This window comes from Etheostoma spectabile, unplaced genomic scaffold, assembly GCF_008692095.1.
Source record: "Etheostoma spectabile isolate EspeVRDwgs_2016 unplaced genomic scaffold, UIUC_Espe_1.0 scaffold00007772, whole genome shotgun sequence".
Taxonomy (NCBI): Eukaryota; Metazoa; Chordata; class Actinopteri; order Perciformes; family Percidae; genus Etheostoma; species Etheostoma spectabile.
Genome location: NW_022603519.1, coordinates 17,137 through 44,916, shown reverse-complemented (window position 1 = coordinate 44,916; position 27,780 = coordinate 17,137). Strand labels below are relative to the sequence as shown.

The following is a 27,780-nucleotide window of genomic DNA, read 5'->3' as shown; positions in this document are numbered from 1 at the left end:
ATGTTTTCATGGGGAGAGGACTGTGAGCAGGGCTTTCGTTGAGAGCTGCTCAACTATATCAACAGTGACCGAGTTCACTTTTTAAATCTGAGTTTTACATCACGCTGTGTCAGCAGGTCACAATGTGCTCGCCTTCATCAAAAGCAGTGGAGATGCATTCATCATTCGCACAAATGAGAGCACAGATGGGATAAGGGTCCAGGAAAACAGATGGATATTTATCTTATTTCCCTGTCTTAACCACGTCGATGCTACTCTCGCAATACTTTTCTTTTCTTTTTTGATTAAAAGTTTGGGACCACAAACCGTTTCCATGTTTTTGTGCCGTGCGTCATGATAAATCCATTCCGCTTGTTTATTGAGAGAAACCCCCAAATAAATGAAACACCACACCGCGTTTTCCCCTGCACCCATAGACTGAACGCCACACACGCCCGGAGGCTAATGTTCCTTCTGAAAACAATTCTGCAGATAAACACACATACTATAGGAATAGATTACCTTAAACTTGAAGTTGAAACATAGCTTAACCTCATGTTCATTTTAACATTTCTTATTATGAGTAATGCAAAGTTTGTTAACATTTAAGCTTATACAGCATACTTGCTCTTTTCCTTCACAACTAATGAAATATGGGACCCAGACTTTTGACATGCCTGAAATAGGCCTGTGCAGTGGCTTTGAGACAAAGGGGCAGAGGTGCACAAGGCCAGGTCTTCAGTGTTTTTAAGCCTATGACCCTTTTATTGAAAGAGAGACAGAGCAAGGACCCCCTGCTACATATATTGTATAAATGAATTGCATATTATCTGGGCCTACAATGGGGCGGGCTAAAGCCTTTATACATCTGGCACAGTGAATCATTAGATTCACTGATCTGTGGATGGCCTTAGTGACTACTACCTACAGGCCCGTAAGCAGTGGGGATTATATTTGCTAATAATATTTTGGATTCATGTTAAGTTCTTTAGTTAAATAAAACAATTTCAACCCATCAAGATAACTGACCAACAACATAATCTTTGAGACATGGGCCTTAGGTCCTGGTGATTCTTTAGTAGACAGGATTTGAAGATGAGCGTATTGTATTTTGGAGAATGCAAAAACTTCGGTTCACATAAATTGAAATTGCATGCAAACATAAAGAATCCTTTAAAACTCCTTTAGAATCCTAAAGTATAAATAAATAATAAATGGTTATTATTAAATATGGCTCTAATTTAAAAATAAAATCAATTTCTGTACTTTTAATAAATAAAAATATGTGATTATAGACCAACAACTTCCTCTGGTTGAAAATAGCCTAAAATAATGTACCCCTATATTTTTTTTCTTATTCTTGTATAGCCAGATAAAAGTATCAAACTACCTGTTGAATGGCAACAGAATGCAGGAAATGACATCTGCAATGTTAAAAAATATATACATATATTCTGGGAGGACCCTCTCTTAAGATTCATCACTTACACCTGCTGTGTTCCTGTGGTCTGTGTTCTTTCAGAGTTTGTGAAGTGTAAAGAGAAGATTCAGGCTGTGAGTTGTGGTGATGATGTGGTCACACTGCTGTCTGAGAGAGGAACAGTTCTCTGTGTGGACGCAACTTGCCCTTACATTCCAAGGTAAAGAGCAGCTCAGGTTATGCCAATCACTGTCCTGAATTAGTAACAAAATGTGTAAAATGTCAGAGATTTTGAACAATGTGACTGAAAAAATTGTCTTCACTTGGATCAGGATTGTCAAACTCAATTTCACTAATGGCCCCATTGGAAAATGAAAATCACATGTAAAGTTTATTGACATGCTTTTATTAACGTCTTGCGTGCATAGGTCCCGTTCACGGGACCGATTGAGGAAGTGGTGACTTCCCTCATAAATGCAAGCATCAAACCGTCATAAACACGCTCATGCCATACATCATTTGAAAGCTTAAAGTCTCATGATTCCATGGAGCCCCCACACAAAGCAATAAGGTGACTTACAGCGGTTATAATCATGTTCTGAAGTAAAGAAAGACAGAAAGATTCGAGTCTAATCAAGTGTGTTTTCCTACCTGTCTCCTCGTGTCCTTAATCACAGCGGTGAAAGATCGGCAAAAACTTTTTTTTCCTACATCGCCAACACTCCAAGCTATTAGAATATCCAAGCCTTGTAATCCATAATGATCTGGTCCCCTCACAATCTTGTAGTTTCAGGCCAAGTTTTGACCTAGAGAAATCTAGATAGTGCATCATTTCTCGGTTTTGATCGCTTGTAACTTTTCCCCCGGGCGCGCTACAAACTCATTCCGTACACCACTAGACTCTCTGGCTTCTGCAGATTCCACTGAACTTTGTTCCCAGCCAGTAGCTTCAGTCTATCTCGAGATATCCCTGAGCCAAGCCAATCATATCCCACAGTCCCCATTGAGCCCACGTGGGAAAAATTGACAGTAAATCCCACCAGTTAGAGAAAGAGGTCATAAAACTGGCATCCCTGTGTAGCCAATAAGAAGACGAGTTGATTGATATCAAACATGGCCAGAAAAAACTAACCCTGTGATGGCTCCAGCTCTGTCAAAGCAAAAATAAGGTCTTCTTATGGCATTTCACCATTTCATCAAATTATGATTACTTATTCCTATAAATCTATGCATGCAGTTATTACAGGTATGTGTGTGAGTGATGTGGATGTGTTTTTGTATTTCAGAAGTATTATATTTTGCACTTTTTGGGCTTTTTTAGAAAAAGGAAATAAGATAAACGCAAAGACATATCTGTAGAAATACATTCATATAAAATCCATTTTCTAAGTCTTTTTTTTCTGGATTTTTTCTGTTCTAAGTTGAGACATGTGGCTAGGGTACTATTTTTGTATGTAGCCCATGTAATATGCTTACAGTAGTGCTTTTTATTAATTTTACAAATGATTTACTTGGACGGAAATAGAAATTCTGTGTTCTAACCTGTTTAGCTCTGTGTCAGTAAGGCCTAGTGTCACACTTCCACTAGAAACAACAAATTGAGAGTGTTAACTTCCCAATGACCTCAGGATCATCCCAGAGAGCCAAAGTATGTGGAAACTGCAGCACTTTTTTGGGGGTAAAAATTTAAGCAAGAAAAGCATGTATTTTCAAGTGTATCTGAAGAGGTTTTAAATCGAAAAAGTAAAATATCTTTGATTGCATAATTGCATGTCTCAAATAGTCTTCTCACTTACAGTTTGGTTGACATAAAGTCCTAAAAAAGTCAGTAAAAAGAGTTCCTCACCCTAAAACCGTGGAAAAGTGACAAAAGTTTTTTTAACAATTGACCAAAACTAAAAAAAAAAAAGGCAAAAACGTAGAAAAAAGCCTGACCAAAATTGAAATGCTGGCCAGAACAAAATCTGATGGACCAAAGTTGTTCCATGGACCTTGAGTTTGACACATGTGACACATGTCAGCCCTGATGTATTTCTTTTCTGTTTCTTGTTCTCTCAGGCCCCTTGAAGCTTTGTGTAAAATACCAGTTTCTCAGGTTGCTTGTGGAAGCCAGCATTCAGTTGCCCTAACCAAAGGTACAGTAAAGTACAAGTTGAAATAAGAGTTGTAGGCAATCACTTCATTTTACCCACATACCACCGTCCAAGTCCAAGTCCAATGGGAGATATAGGCCAAGGACAAGATAATATAATTATAATAGTAAAGTATGTTTATGTAATATTTTAAAGCAAACTGTGATTGCAAATTGGTTCACAAAAGGCAAAGATGGAGGGTGTCAGCAAAGTGTGATTCCTCCACAGATGGTCAGGTGTATACATGGGGTCAGGACTCAAGGGGCCAGGGGCAAGCTGGCGCCAATTCACCCCAACACCTCCGATCCCTGTCAGCGCTGCCCCTGGTCCAGATCGCTGCAGGGGGAGAGCAGAGCTTCGCCCTCTCTGTCTCTGGAGGTGTGTTTGGCTGGGGCAGAAACCACTGTGGACAGCTCGGGCTGGGAGACACAACAGGTAAACAAAAAAGCTGTGATTATATCTATATAATAGCTTATATGATATCTTATATTATTTATTAAAATATGAAGTGTTTTTGTTACATGTAAAACCTAAATGTTCATTTCTTTTCTACAGACAGACTGTGATGGGGTGATGAGGTGAGGACCCAAATGCGGAGAGAAGGAGGGAGGCAGGAGCAGCAAACAAGGCTTTATTGCAGTCTTTAACAAAAAACAATCCACAAGAGACACCAAGTCGAGGGAAAATCCAAAATCCGAAATCCACAAACAGACAGGCAGAGGAGCAGGGGAAAATGCAAAAAAACAGGAGACTACACGGGGAAAAACTCACGGGAGATCAGGAGGCATCACGGACATGTGCACAGGCAGACTGAAAATACACAATGATCCAACAAGAAGCAGAGGAACACTGGGGTTAAATACAGAGGTAATTAGGTAATGAGGAACAGGTGAGACATCAGGTGAATCACATTAGGCGGGCAGGGCATCAACAAACAAGTAAAGCTAGACTAGATAAGACAAGACAGGAACCGACTTCACAATAAAACAGGAAGTGAAACACACAGACGCTACCAAGGGGGACGGAACAGGACACACGCACACAGGACCTGGAAAACACTGAACATTCACAGGAGGCAGAACGGGAAAACAAACCCAACAAAACCCCAAAACCACAACAGTACCCCCCCCCAAAGACAGATTCCAGATGTCAAATAAAAACCCAAAACGGAACAGAAAACACCCAGAGAGGGCGAACCACAGACTGGAGAGAGGGGGACCGAGGGCCAGGGGACCTAGGACACAGGGAAGCGGGGGCAAAAGGCACTAGGACAGAAGAACATGGGGAGCAAAGGCACAGGGAACGGAGGCACATGGGACAAAAGAGGAAGAGGCAAGGAGGCAAAAATAGACAAAGATGAGGGGCGAGAGACGGACCAAGGAGCACAGGGAACCAAAGGCCCAAGGAGCTAAGCAGAAACAAGGGAGCACAGAGAAGAGAAATGCAGGGAACAAAGGTACAACCGGGACCAAGACACAAGGAGCACTAGAGACAGGACCAAGGAGTAGGGGAATTCATACGGGGGACACAGACCGAAGGAACCGAACAGGGACAAGGCAGTGACCAACAAGGAAGCGAGAGAGGGATCGAGGAGGAGAGAGCAAGAGAGTGACTGGAAGAGGACTGAGAGAGGGACTGGAAGAGGGAACGACTGGAAGGAGGGAGCAAGAGAGTGACTGAAGGAGGGAGCGAGAGAGGGACTGGAGGAGGGAGCGAGAGAGGGACTGGGAAGGAGGAACCAAACTGGGAGACAAGGTAAAAAGAGGAGGCAAGACGAAGGGGCGAGGAGAACGAAGGGGCGAGGAGCAAAGAATCGGGAGACAAAAGAACACTGGGGGCAAGACAAGACAAACGGACATACGAAAGGGACAAGGAGACAGGCAGGAAATTAAAACGGAGAAAAGAAGGTACACAAAGGCAAGAAGGGGGAAGATACAAAAGAAACGAGAAAACGAGGCAAAACGCCAAGAAAAGACATAGACGAAAGAAGGGACAAGAGGACAACGGACAGAATGCAAAGATGGAAGGTAATGGGATGAAAAGGGCGATCGAGAGAGGGCTCGAGGAAACAAGGAGAAGAGAGAACAGTCGAGGAAAGAGCACGACAGAGGGCACAAGGAAGAAGTCCAGAAAAAAGTCGGAGACAGGTGGCAAGCGAGGGACCAGGAAAAAGACCGAAGAGGGACAAAGGGCAGGGACACAGGAGAGAGCGAGCGGGGCACAGAGAGATAGACAAGAGAGCAGACATACAGAGCGGTAGAACCAAGAGACCCACATAGAAGGAAGAGAGCAACAGAGAGGATAGACAGCAAAACGAATGAGAGAGAGACACAGGACAAGAAGACAGACAGACAGACCACAGACAGATACACACCGGAATGAAAAGACAGAGGGAAAAGACACTAGGACGGGAGCAAACCGATAGGGAAAAACAGAGACAACCAACAGAAAGAGAGAGAGAGAGAGAGCAGGACACAGAACATACAGACCGACACGGAAAGCAGAGACAGAGCGATGGAGACAAGAGGAACGGGAGGAGATGAACAGAGAAAGGGAGCAGAGAAGCGACCAAGGGCAGAAAAGCGCAGCACGGAGAGAAGGGCGAAAAACTCAGACCGAGATGGACTGGAGAAAACGGAAGAGACAGGGAGAGCCACCCACAAACAAGCAGAAAAAAGGGACAAACCCAGAAGCAGGACAACACAAGGAAAGAGAGGGACGCCCACACAAAACAAACAGAAAAAACAAAGCGAAAGGGACAGAGCAAGAGGACACACCGACAGACTGGACGAACGAGAGAGAAGGCAAAGCGACCGAGATAGCGGGACAGAAAGAGAGCGAGACAGGCGAGGGACAGCGAAAGGGAGTGTGTGGGAGACAAAGACATTGAGAGTAAGAAGCAATGGGGGAGACAAACGGGAGACAAAGCGGGGGAATACTAACACAGGAAAGCGGAGAGAAAACAGAAATAACCAGAAGGGAGAGAGGTACAGAGATACATGAGGAATATGGTGACTCACGAACACAGGGACCAAGAAGGACAAGGAAAGGGCACTAGGAGGCGTAAGGGAATGTACGACGGGTATACCACAAACCCCACTAGGGCGCACTAGGGCACGAGGAAGCCCACAGTTGGGGCGCACTAGGAACACAGAGAGCCCACGGGGGGCGCACTAGGGACACGATAAGCCCCCTGGAGGGGGTCACGGAGAGCTCGCGGAGGAGCTCACGGAAGAGCTCGCGGAGGTGCTCAGAAGAGCCCGCGGAGGGCTCACGGAAGAGCCCGCGGAGGGGCTCACGGAAGAGCCCGCGAGGGGCTCACGGAAGAGCCCGCGAGAGGCTCACGAAAGCCCCGCGGAGAGGCTCACGGAAGAGCCCGCGAGGGGCTCACGGAAGAGCCCGCGGAGAGGCTCACGGAAGAGCCCGCGGAGAGGCTCACGGAAGAGCCCGCGGAGGGGCTCACGGAAGACCCACAGGAAACGGGACAGGCGTAGACCGGGCAGAATGGGACGCGGACGGAACGGACAGCACGGAGACAGAGGGGTCGGGTTCAGGGCAGTTTTAGATGGGACGGACGGAGACGGCGAGACTACAAACGGATCAGTGTGTGGAACGAATTTGGATGGGGTGGACGCAGGGACAGGAAGAAAGACAGGAACAGAACGGTGACAGGGACAGAGACCGGGACAGGGACAAAGACTGGAACAGAGACAAACACAGGGACTGAGACAAGCATGGGGACAGACGTAGGCACAGGGACAAGCACTGGACAGGGATACGAACAGGTACAGAGACGGGGACAGGAACAGACACAATGACGGGACAAAGACAGAGACAGGCACAGACACAAGACCAGGGAGACTAGGACTAGGAGAAGCAAAGACATGGGGGGCTGGGGTTCCTGAGGACCTGGGACTGAGGCCAGGACCTGAGGAAGCCCGGGGACGAGTCCCGGGGGACGCCTGAAACCGGTACCAGGGGACCCCGGGAGCCAGTGCCTAGAGAGGGCAGAGGCCCCGACACCGGCTGGCGGTCGGGGGCACTGACCTCCGACTGAGGGCCAGAAACTGTTGCCGTCGGCCGGGGGCAGGACCACTGAGTGCCAGCCAGGGTCAGAAATGCTGGGCCTCTGATCAGAGTCGGGAGGTCTGGTCAGGTGGTCTGGGTTAGGGGAGCAGGTCGGCCTGTCTGGGTCAGTGGGCCAATCGACTGGTCTGGGTCAGGGAGGCCAGTCAGCTGGTCTGGGTCTGGGAACTGGTTGGCTGGTCTGGATCTAGGGGCCGGTTGGCTGGTCAGGGTTTAGGGGCCAGTCGGCCGGTCAGGATCTGGGTCTAAGGGCCGGTCGGCGGGTGATGTCTAGGGGCCAGCAGCCGTGTCCGGGTCAAGGGGCCGGTAGGCTGGTCTGGTCAGGGGTCCGTCGGCCGGTCTGGTCAGGGAGTCCGGTCGGCCGTCTGGGTCAGGGGGCCGGTCTGCCGGTCTGGGTCAGGGGGGCCGTTCGGCCGGTCTGGATCTAGGAGCCAGTCGCCGGTCTGGGGGTCCGGTCGCCGGTCCTGGGTCAGGGGGTCCGGTCGGCCGGTCTGGGTCAGGGGACCGGTCGGCCGGTCTGGTCCAGGGGTGCCGGTCGGACCGTCTGGGTCAGGGGGCCGTCGGCCGGTCTGGGTCAGGGGGCCGGTCGCTGAGGGTCCGAGGCGGATCCCAGGGAGGACTGTTCAGTGCACACTCCCTGGGCATCCGTCTCAAGAGGTGCCGGCTGGGGTTCCGCCTCGTCGGCGGGAGCCGGCGGCTGGGGGTCCGCCTCGTAGCGGGAGCCGGCGGCTGGGGGTCCGCCTCATCGGCGGGAGGAGCCGGCGGCTGGGGGTCCGCCTCTTCGGCGGAGGCCGGCGGCTGGGGGTCCGCCTCTTCGGCGGAGGCCGGCGGCTGGGGTCCGCCTCTTCGGCGGTAATTGGCGGCTCCGGGGGACTGGTCCACACAGGTTCCAGAGTGGGGGCTGAGAATGGCGAAGGGGCCCTTACGTCCACCTCCACGTCTGCGGCACACCCCGGTTCCCGAAAAGATGGCCAGGTGGGTTCCCTCAAAGGACCGTCCTTCCATCTCCTCCTTGCGTTTGAGCCAGCCATCGGAATGCTCAAACAGAGAGCTGCACTGCCTGGGCTCCTCTCCAAGGGGTCTGTGGCACGGCCAGGGGTAGCTGGGGGCTGGGTCAGGACGCTGCTCCAACCGCAACGGTGTTGGAGGTTCTGGATGTGACGGGCAGGGAGCGAGTCATTGGACGCCGTGTGTAAAAAAGCGTCCAGTCTTATTCTGACTGCCTCCAGACGAGGAACAAAGTGACTCACCCACGGCCTCTCCTTTAACCACCCTTGCTGTGAGGTGAGTCTCTCCAGAATGGGAGGCCGCTGACTAGGACTGGAGCCAACCAGTTTGGCAACCGTCTTGTCAAACTCTGCCACTTTAGCCTCGAAACAGGCGCCTCTCTGCTGGGTCCATTTTATGGTTGGATCATCTGTGATGGGGTGATGAGGTGAGGACCCAAATGCGGAGAGAAGGAGGGAGGCAGGAGCAGGCAAACAAGGCTTTATTGCAGTCTTTAACAAAAAACAATCCACAAGAGACACCAAGGTCGAGGGAAAATCCAAATCCGAAATCCACAACAGACAGCAGAGGAGCAGCGGGAAAATGCAAAAAAACAGGAGACTACACGGGAAAAACTCACGGGAAGATCAGGAGGCATCAACGCAGACATGTGGCACAGGCAGACTGAAAATACAACAATGATCCACAAGAAGCAGAGGAAACACTGGGGTTAAATACAAGAGGTAATTAGGTAATGAGGAACAGGTGAGACATCAGGTGAATCACATTAGGGCGGGGCAGGGCAATCAGACAAACAAAGTAAAGCTAGACTAGATAAGACAAGACAGGAAGCCGACTTCACAATAAAACAGGAAGTGAAACACACAGACGCTTACCGGGGGACGGAACAGGACACAGCACACAGGACCTGGGAAAACACTGAGACATTCACAGGGAGGCAGAAACGGGAAAACAAACCCAACAAAAACCCCAAACCACAACACAGACACACACCAACTCCAGTTCATTATCTGAACTCAAAGAAAACTATTCACATTTCCTGTGGAAAGAACCACACTGCCATTTTGACAAAGGTTAGACAAAGAAAGTTGGCTAAAAAGTCCCATGTTGTAACCTACCACATTTTGTTATTTGTTATTGTTATTGATATTTATTTTATTTCGAACATGCAAGAGAAAGTATATACAAATAAAATAAAAAGAAAAATAATAAAATAAATTATAATAAACCAATGTTTAAAAACATTGGAGAGAAAAACAACAAACAAGGTACCCTTCTTTCCTGTGTTAACAAACCTCTCTCACATGTGCGAAAAGGAGTAGGAAGAACTAAAACTTATGTACTCCTACCCATTTAATTCTTGCATTCCTTCCATTTACAATATTTATAATTATGTTGCTATATATATCCATATATATACACATACCTACACATATACATAGACACATATATATACACATATACATATATATAAATAAACAAAACAAAAAACACAAACAAAACTTTCTACAGTGCTTCTCTTACCTTCTGAAAATAAGGTAATAATTGATAATTGATAAGTGATAATTTTAATTGCTGGTATAAAAATGTATAAGAGCAAACAGTTCTAACTTACTCTACAAATGACACTGAAATGATGGAATATGTTTTAAATAACTTCCAGCAAAAAACGTCAACTTTGACTTTATTGATCTCGTCCCAGAGGGGCAATTTGTGGTTCAGCAAGGCGCACATGTAACACAAACAGACACATAGCACAACAAAGATAAGAACAAGGAAATCCACACTAAGCAGAGCACTGAAAAAATGACATACTTTAAAGTGAATAAGGTCTTATCATTAAGGTGTCATGTCGTGGTTATTCCATCATAAAGTGTTACTGTGATAATATCCAGAAAATATTTCCTGCCTCACCAATACATCCCCACGCCCACAAGACATCCAGGACTGTGTGGTCATTTTACTTGTGAGCTCCACAAGTACAGCATGTATATTCTGTAGAGGTCTAACTCTACTCACTGATTAAAGATGAAATGCATTTAGGGATTCAAAGCACTGACCGCCAAATTCAACAGGTATGGTTGGATGATCCAAAGCAAAAAAATGCAAAACTGATCATTATTTTGAGGCAATCACACATTTAATTATACACAGTTAACTATGTTGTAAAATTATTTATCATACACAGATTATGATATATATATACTTGGAAGTAGAAGCAAGATTAAAAAAGGGTATTAATAGATGTTTTTTTGTGAGAGAAAATTCCTCACCTTAGATCCCATAGATATGTAAATAACAAAAATAAACAATAAGTGTGACTTGAAATTATAGTAGTGTGGTTGCTTCCTCAGACTGGTGCAGTGTTTACATTTGGCTCTGGCCAATATGGACAGCTTGGGCACAACTCATTCAGAGATGAACTACGACCTCGGCTTGTTGCAGAGCTCTGGGTGGCAAAGGTCATCAAGATTGCATGTGGACGGTACAGTACCATTAAAAACTTGAGCAATTCACCTCATTACCAATGCATTCCAAGCATGGTTTGATATTTATTTTTATATGTTCCAATTGTGAAAAAACATGGCCTCCCATTTTTGCTTACAAATGCCACAGTTAAATATTTATTAAAATCAGTTTGTAAGACTTCTCAGGTTCATTCAAACACTTGAAAATCACACAGAAAACACTGATAGAGAATCCATTTTTGCATCTCTCTGTTAGATAAGATGAAATCATTTATTAATGAGAATGTTATTGAATATGAGGCTGTATATCTTAATATTTTGAAAGAAGTTCAGTCTACAGGAAAGGTGTGTGACTGCTTCTTCCTGTGTGTAATTCTACATTTGACTACAAATTTCAGCAACTGGCTCATGTTCTCAGGTTGCATTTCTGATCATTACACATTCCTTCTGATGATCATGCCCCCTTCTATCAACAGTAGAAAGTTTATTACATTATAGTCTAGTGTAATAGAGGCTTGGAAGCTGCAAAAAGAGGCTGCATTAATGCTGTAAAGTCATCTTTGTTGACATTAAAATACTGTTTGTGCTATATCGTTTTTCTCAATCAGACATCACACATTAGTGTTGACAGACTCCAAGAGGGTCTACTCCTTTGGGTGTGGAGAGCAGGGGCAGCTGGGACATGGAGAGGAGAGTCATCCGTCTGTGCCGCTACCTGTTCAACTGCCCCAGGGTAACTACAATTTAAAAAAAACTGATTCCAGTCAAGAAAAGTCAAACGTATTATTGGGCACTGTATCCAAATTAAGCATAATTGTGAAAAAAAGACCAGAGTGCAAGACTGAGACAAGACCAAGATTTTGAGGGACTGAGACCAAGTCAAGACCAGACCAGTGCAGTTCCATATTGCATGACACAATAACATGTGGAAGATGTTAACCATAGGCACTCCTCAAATTCATCTGAAAGAGCCATGATCTACGGTGACCGACAGGGGCAAACGCCCTGTAACTTCAGAAAACACATGCAAATAGACAAAACACAAGCAAATTAAGACTTCACTAATTTGACAACACATGTGCAACATTCAGCAAACGCGCTGCATATACACACAACACAATCAAATGCATAAACGCGATGCAAAATGAAAGCACACAAACCACGAAAACAAATGCAACAAAAAACGCTGCATCCAGATTACACAACGGAAGTTCTCCAGGCCCTGCTCCCCCTAGAGGCCTGGAAAACTTCCGTTGTGTAATCTGGATGCAGCGTTTTTTGTCGTTTTTTATTTGCATCGCGTATATGGCGTTTATGTATTTGCTTGTGTTTTGTGTATATGCAGCGCGTTTGCTGAATGCTGCGCATGTGTTGTCAAATTAATGAAGTTGTTTTCTTAATTTGCTTGTGTTTTGTCTATTTGCATGTGTTTTCTGAAGTTGCAGGGCTTTTGCCTGTTGGGCCAACGTAACAATCCCACAGAAAACAAATAAACTCCTTATACAGGTAGCCAAATTGTTTTACTGATGATTTGGCTGACATCTCCCAGACAGCCAGAACTTCTTCCCCTGTCTCCCACGTTCCCTTTTTTGGTAGTGTGTGTTATAGTGCGTAATTTCTGTCTCCTCCATAAGGAATTCTAAGTAAAGACAACAAAACTGTTGGTACGTCCACATGATACAAGCTTTTCATGATCGTGCTCCACCCCCACACCTCCTCCACGCATTTACTAGTAGTCAAGGAGGACACAAAACACGATGAACTATTCAGAAGTGGCAGTGATCTTTGCATGATTTCTGCACATGAAGTTCAACACCATTTTCTGATCATTGCCACTTCTGAATAGTTCATAGCCATACTGAGAAATACAGAGTTTTGTGGATCTGATAGTCTTAATTAGCTTTGTATCAACTCATTTGGCAATGGCTTGAATGTAACGGACGTTCATTAATATAAAAAAGTTACGCACTAAAGCTTTAAAGGGGGCAGGGAAAGGGGGTTGACATATCCACATTTTAAATTAGAAATGAGTCAATCTATTGGTTGCATTTGAAGAAGAAAGTTTTACATCTAATCACAGTAATGGTGTTTTTGCTAACACATAAATCAGACAATGAACAGACAATTTATTAGTGATTTCCCTGCAGTTGTGGTGTTGACTTGTCATGAAATGAAATCCAGAGTCCTCTTTATCTGAGACTTAGACAATCAATCAATCAAAAATCAATCAATCAAAATGTATTTATATGGAACTTTCCAGCAACCAGCAGGTATCTAACGTGCTTAACATCAGAAACCAGGGGTAATAACACATATCATACAATAGAAAGAGTTAAAATAGAAAACAGTAAAATCAGAAAAGGTTACAAAGAAACAGAACAATGAATAGACAAGACCATGTAAAAATGCGATCAATTCCAAGACAAGACTGCGACCTTCGATCTCAGCATGCCATGGATTTCACGGTCTTTCTTCTTGTTACCAGTGAGGAGTCCCGCTGCTGCCTTTTAAGATAGCTGCAGTCGAGCTAGGGATAACTGACTGAATCCAATATTAAGAGAGGGACAGTAGCCTTATTTCAAGGATAGAGATAACTTGTATTCTATTATTATTCCAGACAACAATCCCATACTTAGAAACATCTACGCAGGAGGGAACTGTTCGTTTGCAACGTGCACACCTGTTCAGGTACCAACACAAATAAAAACAATAAAGACCATAATTGTGGGAGGTGTATTAATACCTTAACCCTTATAATTTAGTGTAAAGTTATTTCCCTAAACCAAACATTAACTCTTTTTTGTTTATTTAACAGGAAGTTGATGAGAAGTCAAACACTGACAGTGTCAACTATGTCAAACAGCACTCTATTGAGGACATGATTAACATATGGGTCTCTAATGTGATTTAAAATCATCAAAAACGATAAAACAGTAAGTACCAGTATGATGCAGTAGCATTTTTTATTTTCTCAATATACTGTACATGTATAACTGGTTGGTTGAATAATGCAGTGTTTTATGATATTTCATTTGGCTCCTAAGCCATCGACACAGTATTCTCAGTGCTATGACTAATCACATGAAAACCTCACAGGGAAATCCACAGGACGTTTTCCTCTGCATCCTTTATGAATCGAGTCTTCCTTGACCAAAGGTAAACATCATCTGATCATCTTCTTCTCTTCTTTGTATCTGATGAGTAAAATTATAATTACATTCACTTGTTATCTTCACAGCAGAGATAAACATTTCCAGACCTCACCAAAGTACTCCGGCTTGAATTGTCACTTGTGCAACCTGCTTTCAAGAAACTTGAGAAGAAAGACGATGTTTTGGCAGAGGTATGACACTAAAATCTTACTATGTATGTTTGGTATCAAGGAAGAGTGGGAAGTTTAATTATAAACCTTTAGTAATACTCTTTTACAGTATTACAGTTGACTAAGATGTATATTTTATCATTAGTTAATGCAGTAATAAGCCTTGACTAATTGTTAATAACAGTTAACTAAGGTGTCTATTTTAACATTAGTTAATGTACTAATAATAAATAACAGCTAACTAAAGTGTCTATCGATCATTTAAACTGCCAACTAAGGTATTGATTGATTAACTGTTTAATGGTTTGTAAAATGCTATTTACATAGTTATTACAGTAATAAGCATTACTTGACAGTTAATCTTGCAATATGAAACATTAGGTAAATGTTGAAAAACTTCTCTTGATAACAACTAAGGGTTTACTTGTTCATTAAGGTATTTCCTAATACTACTAGGTGGTTGATAAATATGTTTGATAGCATGTATGTCTTAAGGTTCACAGCCAAGCCATGTCATTATGAGAAAATTCAATTCAAATCAATTCAATTTTATTTATAGTATCAATTCATAACAAGAGTTATCTCAAGACACTTTACAGATAGACCACACTCCAGAATTTACAAGGACCCAACAGTTCTAATAGTTTCCTCCAGAGCAAGCAACAGTGCGACAGTGGCGAGGAAAAACTTCCTTTTAGGCAGAAACCTCGGACAGACCCAGGCTCTTGGTAGGCGGTGTCTGACGGGCCGGTTGGGGTTAGAATGAAGAGTGGCAATAAAAATAGAAAAAATTAGTAGTTTGTAGAAGTTCTTTGTAGTAGTTCATGGCATAGCAGGACGCTGTGCGGCACTACAAGGCACAGCAGGACGTAGCAGGACGTAGCAGGACGTAGCAGGACGTTGCAGGACGTAGCAGGACGTAGCAGGGCACCGCAGTGTAGCAGTTGAACATGGCATCACAGAACGTGTAGCGGGACCATGGCGACAGCTGCTACCCTGATTTCGGAGCCTCTCTGATCCAAGGGAACATGCTGGTGAAAAAAGAACATAAGGACTCCGGGGAATGACTCCCCAGAAATAGGTTAGTAACACGCATTTCTGGGACATGGATGCACATAAATGAAAAGATAGAAAGATAGAGGAGAGAGGAGCTCAGTGTATCAAAATAAGTAAGTCCCCAGCTGTCTAAAACTATTACAGCAAAACCAAGAGAGACGAGGTAAAGAGAGCTCCAGCCCGCCGGGCTAGAACTCTCCCAACCGGATCGGGCTGTATGCCAAGTCTCCCTTTAGTTCTATATATTCTTGATTATATGTTAGATAAATCTGAAAACTATGTGACTAACTACTACTCCCTAACAATATTCGATTCTATGCCCTAACTAGTGTATCAAATAAGTCCCCAGCTGTCAAAAACTATTACAACAAAACCAAGAAAGACGAGGTAAAGAGAGCTCCAGCCCGGCCGGGCCAGAACTCTCCCAACCGGATCGGGCTGTATGCCAAGTCTCCCTTTAGTTCTATTATATTCTTGATTATATGATAGATAAATCTGAAAACTATGTGACTAACTACTACTCCCTAACATTATTCGATTCTATGCCCTAACTAGTGTATCAAAATAAGTCCCAAGCTGTCTAAAACTATTATTACAACAAAACCAAGAGAGACAAGGTAAAGAGAGCTCCAGCCCGGTCGGCCAGAAAACTGTTTTTATTGTTTATTTACGGGTTATGGTTGTCCACATACTTTTGTCCATCCTCCAACATATGACTTACCTTTGGTAGAGGGTGAGATCAGTGGAAAGACTCCATAGTCTCCATGCAGAGGTTTGCTTATTCTTTAGTTAGATACTTTAGTTAGTTGTTATTTCCAGTTTAGGCTTATTAGTACATTAACTAATGTTAAAATAGACATATTAGTTACCTGTTGTTAACAATTTGTCAAGACTTATTATTGCATTAACTAATGGTAAAATAGACACCTAAGTTAACTGTTATTAACAGTTAGTCTGGGCTTATTACTGCATTAACTAATGGTAAAATAGACACCTAAGTTAACTGTTATTAACAGTTAGTCTGGGCTTATTACTGCATTAACTAATGGTAGAATAGACACCTTAGTTTACTCCTATTAACAGTTAGTCTGGGCTTATTACTGCATTAACTAATGGTAAAATAGACACTTAAGTTAACTGTTATTAACAGTTAGTCTGGGCTTATCACTGCATTAACTAATGGTAAAATAGACATCTAAGTTAACTGTTATTAACAGTTAGTCTGGGCTTATTACTGCATTAACTAATGGTAGAATAGACACCTTAGTTAACTGTTATTAACAGTTAGTCTGGGCTTATTACTGCATTAACTAATGGTAGAATAGACACCTTAGTTAACTGTTATTAACAGTTAGTCAGGGCTTATTACTGCATTAACTAATGGTATAATAGACACCTTAGTTAACTGTTATTAACAGTTAGTCTGGGCTTATTACTGCATTAACTAATGGTATAATAGACACCTTAGTTAACTGTTATTAACAGTTAGTCTGGGCTTATTACTGCATTAACTAATGGTAGAATAGACACCTTAGTTAACTGTTATTAACAGTCTGGGCTTATTACTGCATTAACTAATGGTAGAATAGACACCTTAGTTAACTGTTATTAACAGTTAGTCTGGGCTTATTACTGCATTAACTAATGGTAGAATAGACACCTTAGTTAACTGTTATTAACAGTTAGTCTGGGCTTATTACTGCAGTAACTAATGGTAAAATAGACACCTTAGTTAACTGTTATTAACAGTTAGTCTGGGCTTATTACTGCAGTAACTAATGGTAAAATAGACACCTAAGTTAACTGTTATTAACAGTTAGTCTGGGCTTATTACTGCATTAACTAATGGTAAAATAGACACCTTAGTTAACTGTAGTTAACAGTTAGTTAAGGCATTAAGTAATGGTAAAGAATGTATCAATAATACCTTAATTAACATAAACAAACATGAGCATTGTTAATACATGTTTATTAGACACCTTATTTAATTGTAATTAGCTGTTAATTAATTCTTATTAATGGATGAAGTCATGCTGATTAATGTACCCTTATTGTAAAGTGCATAATAATATTACAGTAATATACTACTAAGTATCAGTTACTGCCAAATACTAGTTTTTACATTATATGTACTCAACAGGTTGAGGCTGCTGTCCTGCACTTGCTTCCCTCTTTCGATGAGACGTCTGTGGGGGTGGAGGGGTTGAGGATCTTCCTGCTTCTCAATGAGCTCCTGCATGTGATCCAGAGACACCACCCGCTTCGGAGCATGAAGCTCGTTGAGGCGGTCGCTGCTGCCAAGCAAAGACTGTCTGCTGAAAGCCTCCAGGTCATAGGTACTGTGAGAGATAACTGTTTGAATGTTTGAGAGGTTTCATGTAATAGGAAATGACCTACAGTAAAACATGAACATCCTACAATGCTATTGAAAAACCTAAAATTATAGATTTTCTCTGATTATTATCAATTAATATGATCATGAATTCAAAAAAAGCCACTATAAATTATACAAATGTCCATTTAACCGACGCCAAGCAATCGGTCATTCTAAACATTTCTGTTTAGAACATGCACTGCACTATTATTAGTTATTGAAATAACCAAGAGTAAAATCTGAAATCAAATCGTATTTTAAAATCTATCTTTTTTCTTTGTTATTGAAAGTTCTTTTTAAAGCATTAGTGCGTAACTTTTTTAGATGAATGAAAACCCGTTACATTAAAGCCATGGCCAAATGAGTTGATACTGAGATAATTAAGATTATCAGCTCCACAAACCACTCTCAGTATTTCTCCCTTATGGCTATATTCAGGAAATGGTGTCGTCCGGCGACTTTTGGATGCAGAAAATTGAGAAAACATAATTACCTCTTCTGAAGAGTCCATCATCTTTTTTTAATCCTCTGTGTCCTCCTTGGCTACTAGCAACTGTGTAGAGGAGGGATGGGCATGGTGCGCAATCCCAGAAGGCTTGTATCATGTGGAATCAAAGTTTGAGTTGTTTGAGGCAAATTAATAAATGCATTTTTATTTTCTTAATTTATAATTATTGTTGATTTTATGAATGTATTGATTGATTATATTTTAAGACAAGTAAAGCATCATATTTAACTATTTAACTAATTATTCTGATAGCACATTCCAGACTCCAGACATATCTATGACATCTGGTTAGTTATTAAATGCTCTCTGACATTGTCTACATGTCTCTATATTGTCTTCTTCAGGGGACTGGTGGTCCTCACTGTCACCTTCCACCATGGTTAGACATGTTAAGGTGTGGAAGCAGGCCCTCTCACTGATCCTGTCCAATAAGCCTGTTCCTCGCAACTCTGGAGTCAGAAACCTGCTACTAGTCCTCCAGTACATGTACAACGTCAGTATCAGTTATAGACTTGTATTTTCTATAACTGTCGCAAAGAATGATCCCTAAGCAGTAATCCTACTCGCTTTTACTACAAAATATGTAGTTTTTTACTTCGCTACACCTTTATCCTGATAAATACAACACTTATTTTAAAGGCCAACAACAGGATTGCAGAGCCTGGAAGGTTGCCAGAAAGTGATTTTTGTGTGGTGATTGACAAACACTTTCTTCAAGAGGATCTGCAGATTTGGCATTCATGGTCACAACGCAAGGTACAAGGTCTTACTTTGTTTCTGTCACTTCTCAGACACATACAGTACAGACAGAAAATCTGGGATCTTCAATGGTGCCCATATACATACTGTTAAATGTGAAAGACCTGTATGTTTTTCCCTTTCAGAATATGCATACTGAGCCACTTATCCTTTGTAGCTTTCCATTTCTGTTGGATCTGGAGTCAAAGCAATTTGCTTTTGACAAGAATACTGACATCTCCAAGGTAACTGAAGCTTTGAACTGTGCCTCAAACTAGCCTTTACACACAATACTTTCAGGATCAAGAAATCACCAGGATATTCTGTTTTTTATTCAGTGTGTATTTTTGCAGTATGAAAGAATATGTTCTCCATGTGAGAAACACACTGAAATTAGGCGTCAGTTACACAACACAACAACGGTAAAATAAGCTATGAGAAATGAAATCCTTCACTTTATTCCAGCTGGAAGCAAAAGAACACACCGTTGATTTTTTTGGGGTATACGGATGCATTCCTCTGCCTCAAGATCTGCGCTTTCAACTGGATGTGAGGCGAGGATCAGTTTTGGAAGACACCCTTGAACTACTGGCTGTTGCTTATCACTGTGACTACAAGTTGCCACTATTGGTAATTATGTAGTTTTGATATGATAGTCAAAGTCACTAAACTTGCATTATTGTCTAGTTAATCTTGTCACTATACCCAGAGAAAAACTTAATTTGTGCCTTTGTGTCTTCTAGATTGTTTTTGATAAAAACTATACATACAATGATATACCGCTCTACAAAAAAGACTTTTTTCATGAAGTCTTTCATGAGATGCTGTCAGTTGAATATGGGATGTTCATGTTCAACGACTCCAAAACGCTGGCATGGTTCCCTTCCAAAGTGAGACAAAAATCACTATTTAATGGATTCCCTTCTGATGTTGACATGTACTAATAATGAAATAATATTCAATTCAGACCCAACCTCATAAAGAAATGTCATATTTCTTTTCTGTTTTTGGGATATAAAAAAATGTCTCATCCATCAATAACAGTCAACGCATGAGGTCCAGAGATACTTCCAGTTTGGACTTCTGTGTGGACTGGCTATGTACAACCATTGCATCATACACCTACCCTTCCCATTGACTCTGTTCAAGAAGCTGCTTGGTGTCAAGCCTTCACTGGTGGATATGATAGAATTCAGCCCATGTGTTGGAAAGTAAGAGGAAATGCAGACTGTATATTTAAATCACACACACTTTTGGTTTCAGGTGCTGATTTCTCTTATCATACTGTAAACATTGTACATTATATTAAATGTTCCTTTGTTTGTGTTTCAAGGAGTCTGCTGGAAATCCTAGAAGTCTACGAAGACAATGTCATTGAAAGTCTCTACGAGGTTTTCAAAGTATGTGTTTTATAGATGGTCAATAATCTATTCTCATATATTCTCCTTCTGATATCCAGCTGACAATCCATCATCTTTTACCAAAGCAGTGATATCACCATCTTCTTCTTTCTTATAACTGATCAACAGATTACCTGGGATGGGACAGAGGTTGACCTTGATCTTGAAAATCCTGAAAAGCCAGTGACAGGTCAAAATAAGTAAGCATTAATTACTCTGCTCAAATATTTGTGACATTAGTGTTATAAGTTATGGATTCACAATACACTATAAATACACATGCACTTTTAATACATTATGTAACACAATAAAAAATAAATAAATCCCCACTGCTCACTGGCCTATAGATAAGGTAGTCACTAAGGTAGCCACCCACAGATACAGTTTATTCTAAGGATTCACTTTGCCACATATATGTTTAACATTTATATGTGATTCATAAACTCATACCAACAATTATTAGGCTATTTTAATTGCTACAAAAAGGCATGTTGAAAGTCTTTAGGCTGCCGTGCACCTTATTATAAGTACAGTTTAATATGGATTCAATTTATACAATACATGTACTTATACCTGCTAAATCTCTATTTCAGTGTTCTTGCCTTAAAAAAATGTTGGTCCTTGGTCTAGAGCAGAGGTGGGTAGAGTAGCCAAAACTTTTACTCAAGTAAAAGTACTGTTACTTCAGAATAATATGACTCAAGTAAAAGTAAAAGTAGTCATCCAAATAATTACTTGATTAAGAGTAAAAAAGTACTTGATGAAAAAACTACTCAAGTAGTGAGTAACTGTTGAGTAACGTCTGATTTATTTCTTAACACAAGCATCAACCAGACAGACAAAAATACAAAATAATCATATTTAGGCAAATTATAGTTCATCCAATCAATAAAATAAATTAAAATTAATTTATTAATTACAAAATAGCTTAAGTGAGAGACTTGTCACATTAAATTTGGATGGATACTGCATGTACAAAACATACTGTAACCTAAAAGACAAAGATCCACCTATCCACAGCAAAAACTAAAACTACCGCTACGTTTCCTCAGGTTAGATGTTGAGTTGTTGAACGCTCACATGTCCGTTTGTTTTGGTCAACACAGAAGACGCCGCATGATGTAGCTGCTGTTTTGCACTTTTCCTAAAAGGTAACCATGCTTTCACTATGAGGCCGGTGGGTTCCTCCACGTCTGTGTTGCCTTGGCGACAGTTGATTCTTTGTTTTGCTACGACTGTAAGCTAACACGTCCCGCCCATAGATATATACAGTCTATGGTCTCGCCGCTGAGAACGAGTATGGTCACGTGACTGCACAACGCCGTTTGATTGGTGGAACACAGTCACGTGGTAGAGCTTTAAGCGGAAGACTCTCTCTCTCTGTCAAAATAAAACATTAAAATGAGACGTACACTGGGGTAAAAACAATGACGCGTAGAATACCAAAGAGGTAAAAAGAAAAGTAACGAGCTCCTTGTAGCCTAATGTAGTGGAGTAAGAGTACAGTTTCTTCTTCACTAATCTACTCAAGTACAAGTAAAAGTATAGTGATTTAAAACTACTCCTGGAGTACAATTTTTTCAAAAACTTACTCAAGTAAATGTAACGGAGTAAATGTAACTCGTTACTACCCACCTCTGGTCTACAGAATAGCGACTCCGGTCCTCTATCACTGCTATGAGTGCAGACCAAAACAGGGACATTTTGGGTTACAAAACCCCAAACCTTAATTTTAAATATATCATAAAGCTCAAAAGGGTTGAAAGGAACTGTCTGCTGATAATTTGGTGTGTTTCACAATGAGTGACAATTGAATCAAAACTTATTTTTTATAACTTTTTCATAGCTTCATGTGCCACTAAGCAACTCTCATATAAATGAATGGGGCCCAGCCTCCAACGCTGGGCCACATTTTATACAGTCATGATCAGTCAGTCATGATTTTATACAGTCATGATCATTCCTTGAACGTTAAAGGTGACAAAGACTTTCACAAACCTAAACAAGCCAAGTTAGCACTTGGAGTAAATGCGTGCTAACTACTGTAGCCACAGGTATTAAAGCTAAAACTAGAACACACTTTTATTACATGCCATGTTGACGACATCGCAAAACACTGTGGCTTCACTTCTTCTAATTCATTTAGAGCATTTTGCTTTTTTCTAGATACTACTAGATATCCAGCCATAGCCAGAGACTATATTATTATGTTGCCCCTTCTAAGCCTCTAAGTTTCATGAAGTACACCACATGTACATTTTGTAGTTGAGGAAATAAAGCTACCAAGTTCCACGAGAAAATGCCTGTCATAGAGTTTGGATTTCAATCATTTGTGGAACAGAGCAGTTAATAATTGGGAAAACCCTTTTATTGACTGCTAAACAGGAAGGAGTTTGTGGATGCCTATGTGAATCATGCCTTCAACACATCAGTGGAGAGTGTGTTTCAGGAGTTCAAGCGTGGCTTCTTCCAGGTGTGTGACAGGGATTTGGTAAAGCTGTTTCGACCGAAGGAGCTGCAGGAAGTGCTGGTGGGCAAAGACTTCCAAGACTGGGCAAAGCTGAAACAGGTAAGGTCCAAAACAAGAGCTCCTCATGGTCTAGTTTTCTCTGCACTTGATTTATCACTTCCTCACCTGCTTGATTTGAATACTTCAAATTAACCGAAGTAATTGCAACAGTCTGTTTCACTGCTTTTAGAACACAGTTTATGAGGGGGAGTACAATACCACTCCACCACACCCCACCATACAGATGTTCTGGGAGGTTTTTGAGGAACTAACTGAGGATCAAAAGAAAGATTTCCTTCGTAAGTATTGTAAAGAAAACTAGAAAATTCCGCAGAAATTTTATCAGTGTGCCTCCTACTTGGTGCACATGCGAATAGCAGTAAAACTTAACAAAAAAACAATAAGTGTCTTAACCCTTCAGCGATATAACTTATTAAAACCTATTTAAGACTTTCAGATGTGTGTGTGTGTGTGTGTCTGTCTGTGTGTGTGTCTGAGAGAGCGGGAGACAGATAGATGTCGACAGACAGACATACAGAGTATGGTTGCCTGGTTACTAAGGACCAATAGGAAGCCTTTAATCTCTTTGATGTCATCTCTTTGATCTGTAATCAGGTAACGACTGCACCTGTCACCTGCTGTCACCAGCTTTTCAGATACTGAACAAGCTCTCAAACAAATGATCATATCATCAAAGGGATACTAGCTATCAATAAAATAAGGTTCTCGTGGGCACCAGAAGGCCTTTGTGAACGTATTGATATAAAATGTATGTGGATAAACTTAGAAATGTGGGCGTATCAGCAAAGTAAAAAAGGGCTCCGCTCTGCGTTCTGCTCAGAAATGTGGACGATGTTTAACACAGCAGTGAATGGAGGAAGATTGGGAACTCTTGTCATTTGAAAGGTTGCTGAGCGAAAAATATAATTCATATTGCATACATGAGCCCATTGGCTGAAACTAGACATGAATACCTACGTTTTGATGTATAAATTGGCCATGGCAAGAGAGAATTGTTGGTGTGGGAGCAAGTTATAGAGAGAGAACCAAGATGATTTTTTTAAATCTCCTTACTCTGTCCTCCACTCTAGCTCTGAACATTCCGCCACATACACACACATATCTGAATGCCCATTCAGCCCAATAAACGCCAAATTCTTGTCTTCGGTTTAAACGTTTAATCATGTTTCTACGTTAAAGTATGGCGATACAGCACGGCCCCAAAGGGGGGGGGGGGGGCGTTTGAACGATGTTGAGCGATTTCCCGAACATTTCCATTCAAGTCAATGAGAAATGTTTCACCGTTTTTTGCAGATTTCGTGTGGCAAATCTCTTAGAAAAGTCATAGCACACCATTCCCGATCATTACACACGTATTGATGTATTTTGTGTGCACGTGTTGGCAACGCTGCAGGAGTAATAGTGGGACAAAAATCTGGCGGAAGAATAATAAGTATGGGCAATAATAGACATTGCGCCGATTGCTGCTATCACAGCACATCGGCACACTGAATAATAAATCTGCTACTACTACTAGACTTGCTATATATGTTGAATCAAGGGAAGACAACTTATCATTGGAAAAAAAATAAGTTACTTATCAATATTGTTTTACCACCCAGAGCCTTATCAATATAGATAGATCATGAAAGTTTTTACAGTTTTTGTTCTTGACACTTGTTATCTGGTCAGTGTTTTGTGGGAAAGTAGATGATGTTTTACCAACATTGGACAACTGTTAAACTGTGGTTAGCATGAGTAGTGATACAATTATTTAGGAATCAGCAGTCTGACTTCAAGGTAGTGCAGAACGCAAGAAATTAGCTGATTACCACTTTTCCCTCCACTAGGGTTTGTGACTGGTTTTGAAAGGGTGCCGGTTCTTAAAATGGAAAAGATCAAGATGACTGTCAAAGTTCCACAAGTCCAGGACCTCTCCTACGACCGGTACTACCCTGAGACACACACATGTTTCTCAATCCTGGAGCTGCCGTTATACTCAACCAAGGAGATCATGCAAACCAAGCTGACAGAGGCCCTGAGCAAAAACAGATGAAACAACAAGGAGGACTTAACGCTGTAAAGGCTCTGACACACCAACTCGTTTATTGGCCAATGGACAGTCTGGCGAGGTTGGTGACTCAAGCCTGTTTGGTGTGTTCATCAGTCAGATGAGCCTTCGACATCCTTTTTGACCGATTTGACTTGTGGAATCGGCCAGTGGGCAGTCGGACTCAACAACCAATCTGATTGGGGGAGTGCTAGCCCTTGACTAGCGAATCAGTGCACGAGAAAACCAAAGCTGACAAAGCTAGTATCTTCCTATTACTAGCCATCGTATTTTCTTCCGTTCAGCAAGTAATGACAACAACCATCCTTCTTGACTACTATCAACACTCTCTGATGAAAACAATTAATGATGACAGCGTGCTCTGTGTTTACTAAGTCTAGAGAGATGTTCCGTAATTTCAGGTTTATTTAATACAAATTAGTGCCGCCTGGTGTTATGGAGACATATTACGCTTCGGTGTGTTCTGAAGCTGAATAAAAGGGTTTACACAAATATTAACTGCTCTGTTCCACTTTATTTCAAGCCGACTTATCAGTCCAACAGCCTTTTCTGCTGACGGTCGGCTGTCAGGTTGGTGTGTCAGAACCTTATTAGTGGACTTTGTAAATGGATGACCAAGGAGCAGCCTTTGTAGCTACTGGCAGTGTATCTGTGTATAAGCAAACATGAAAGGTTTAAAATTCTTTGTGATGATTAAGCGTGTTGGGTGGGTGTCTATAAAAACCGCATGCCTCATAGTGAATGTGTATATAAATACGTTGCAGGAAAGCCTTAAGTAAATGATTGCATTATTTCTTCGGTACATCACAGGTCATAAAGAGTGTGATAGAGTTTGTAATTTTGAGGGCCTAGGAATACCAAAAAATATCCATACACTAATGAATGTGTAAAGCAAAGCCTTATTCTGTATATTGTAAAGACTTGACATGTTTGTTATATTTATCAAGGGAGATTTTCCAAAAAATGTAATTTAAGAAAATAGTTTAACTTATTAGCATTTTCAAACTGGTTTAATTAAACTGCAGCACATCTTACATATCTCCAGGTAATACAGCTTGAACCTGTTTTAAACAGTCTGTGATTTAAACAGGCACTGGAAGAGTGGCTACAGGAAAGGCAAGATCATCATCCTTCTTAATACCTTTTATACAGTCTATGCTTAATACTGAAAAAATAAAAATACAATATCTTCAACTCAAACGTCGGGGCAGAAACATGGAGAAACACAAAAGCAGCAAGCAATAAAGTTCAAATCTTCATAAACAGATGCTTACGAAATGTCCAAACACAATAACTGACACAGAGCTATGGCAAATCATTAAACAAGAACCAATAAAAACACCAATCAAAATGGGGTTGGATTGGGCTTACCATGGGGAAACCACCCTCCAGCACGACCAAACAGGCCTTAACCTAGAACCCACAATGGGAAAAGAAAGCCAGGAAGACCCAGGCACAGCTGGAGAAGGTTTGTGGAGGCTGAACTCAAGGCAACAACATCATCCTGGAAGGAAGCGGAAAAGACCATCAAACCAGCTTCAGAAACCAGCTGGAGAAAGTTCATGAATGACCTATGCTTCCACAAAGAGCAACATGAAATGCTGATCCTTTGAACACAATGATCCGAAGTTATTGAGAAAGCATAGGCCTAAATTGAGTGTGAAGATAGAAAACAACATATTTTCATTAAACAAATGCACAATAACTTGAAGAGCTGTGCTCATTTTTACTACTGCAGATAGACAGCTGGGTAAATATAAGTTGAGGTAAAGTGATTCTACTCATACATACAGTACATATATATATATGATATACAGTACATATAGTATTCTATGAGATATATAAATATCTTTAGTAAGAATTACCTGCTATCTTTGATGCTGGGATGTAAAAAACCCGGATGTATAGCTGTATTTGACAATATTTCATATGGGTTATTGTGTTAAATGACAAAACTGGATAACATTTATTAATGGGCCCCACCACTGTGAATCAACAAGACCCTGGACTTTTCTTGAAGAGCCTGTTTATTTTTCTTCTGGTCCACGTATTAATTTTTTAGGATAAAACTGTATACAGTTTTGTCCTTTTTTACTCATTACACTGTGTTTTACTCCCTTACTTTTTTAAAAGTTTACATGAATGAAATTATGAATATACACTTGAGTGTAGAGTACTAAAAAGTATATTTAACCAAAGACAATTATATCTCAAATTGGCCATTGTAGACTTAGAACTTGAGTACCAAAAAGTATCAAACACAATGTAAATACTATAAATGTTTTTTTACTCAGTATGTGACTTTGTCTGGTAAACACAACGCCCCTCAGTTGGTGGGGTATTTGTCTTTACAGCTGAGCAATATGATTGTATAGGACTCAGTATATATATAATACTATATTACTAGTTAACGTAACATTAGTATGAGTAACTTTAACACTACTAGTACTCCCACAAATCCACATCTGAATGTCTTGTTGAAGAAGGGAATAGACATCAGTGGGTTTTTTTTGTAGGACACAGGTTGCCAAACTATTTCATGTAGACTGATACAAATTAGGTCACAGACTCCCATTTGATATGATTTTTTCATAGGGTCTCTCTCTTTACTTTTGGATATTTTATTACAGAATGTGTAAGAAACCCACCACCAAATACCAAATAGTCATATTATGTCACCGTACTTTGGGATGGAATTAAAAAAGTGAC

General features: G+C 41.3%; 1 pseudogene; it reads left to right on the top strand.

Annotated features, from left to right (window-relative positions):
- Positions 1-26,022, top strand: LOC116678695 (probable E3 ubiquitin-protein ligase HERC3; annotated as a pseudogene).
- The last annotated feature ends 1,758 nt before the right edge of the window (positions 26,023-27,780 follow it).